A 1,483-nucleotide genomic window follows, 5' to 3' on the forward strand; every position below is an offset into this window, starting at 1 on the left:
AAAAAAAAATCCAGAAAATCACATTGTCTGATTTTTAAATTCTTTAAAAATCAGACAATGTGATTTTCTGGATTTTTTTTTTCTCATTTTGTCTCTCATAGTTGAGGTATATCTATGATGAAAATTACCGGCCTCTCTCATCTTTTTAAGTGGGAGAACTTGCACTATTGGTGGCTGACTAAATACTTTTTTGCCCCACTGTATTTCAAATTTTCTTTTAGATATTTTAATTTGGAAATTTTCTATAAATGCTCTCTATGATTAATAAATAATAAAAGAGCAACAGAATTTAATAAAATGTGATCTGAATCATTTACCGTATCTAAGAATTTCCTTATTCATATAGTACGAGAACTTAAATTCTTATTTCCGTCTCATGTTTGTTGTAAAGTACAGTACTTGTCAGAAGTGAGCAATGTGTACACGTTTTTTTTTTTCTGAGGAACAACTGAAAACTTCAGCAAAACAAATAAAGGTTTTTCATTGAAGAAAGAGGATCAAAATAGGATGTATATGCATGAAAAAAAAAAAAGTTTTTTTTTATAATGCGTTTCCACTATGTGAACAATGGAGAATGTCTTTGGAAGTTAATGACTAAGAATTACTGCACCTTTCCAGCAACCTCCTTAGCCACGGTGAAAAAAATTAAATTGACTATTTCTTTCTGGACCAACTTTAATCTTCATTGAAACAAACAGATTGTCAAGGTTCCCTGAAGGAAAAATATTAAAATATATACCTCTAAAATATATACCCCCTAAAATATAAACCCCTAAAAGCTTTCTTAAAAATGTTCTATACTTCAAAACAGCAGGGAATGGTCCTTTTTTTTTCTTCTTTTTTTTCTAAGAAAAGGTTACAGTAATGTGATCTTATTAAAAGTCAATGTAAATTAATAGGCCAGATATAGACATATACAAAGTCAAACAAAACCCCTGGAAATGTTCCTTTTTCATTCTGTTCAATACATCACTAGTTATTCTGTATCAACACACCTGTAGAGTAAAAAACATTCTTATTTTAATAATTTCTGTGCTTTTAAGGGGTGCTGCCATTTTGGCATTTAGATAATACGCTTTCACTCAAACAGGGTTCCTACAGCATAAGGTAAGTTAAATTCAAGACTTTTTAAGACTTTTTAATGCCACTTGAAATAAACATTTAAGACCAAATTCACAAGAAAAAACCTCTTGTGACAACTTAACCCAAAGGTTTATTTTAACATAAACCACTGCACTAATGTTTCAAATTTTGAAAAGCTTCCCATACAGGAAGAAAGCTAAAAACACACAAATGACAGATATATTTGAACAACGATTTAACTGAATTAACAAACTTTGTTTTAGCAGGGAACAAAACATGTGAATTCAGTTAAATAATTGTTCAAATATATCTGTCATTTGTGTGTTTTTAGCTTTCTTCCTGTATGGGAAGCTTTTCAAAATTTGAAACATTAGTGCAGTGGTTTATGTTAAAATAAACC

This window comes from Cyprinodon variegatus, unplaced genomic scaffold, assembly GCF_000732505.1.
Source record: "Cyprinodon variegatus isolate N-32 unplaced genomic scaffold, C_variegatus-1.0 Scaffold1561, whole genome shotgun sequence".
NCBI lineage: Eukaryota > Metazoa > Chordata > Actinopteri > Cyprinodontiformes > Cyprinodontidae > Cyprinodon > Cyprinodon variegatus.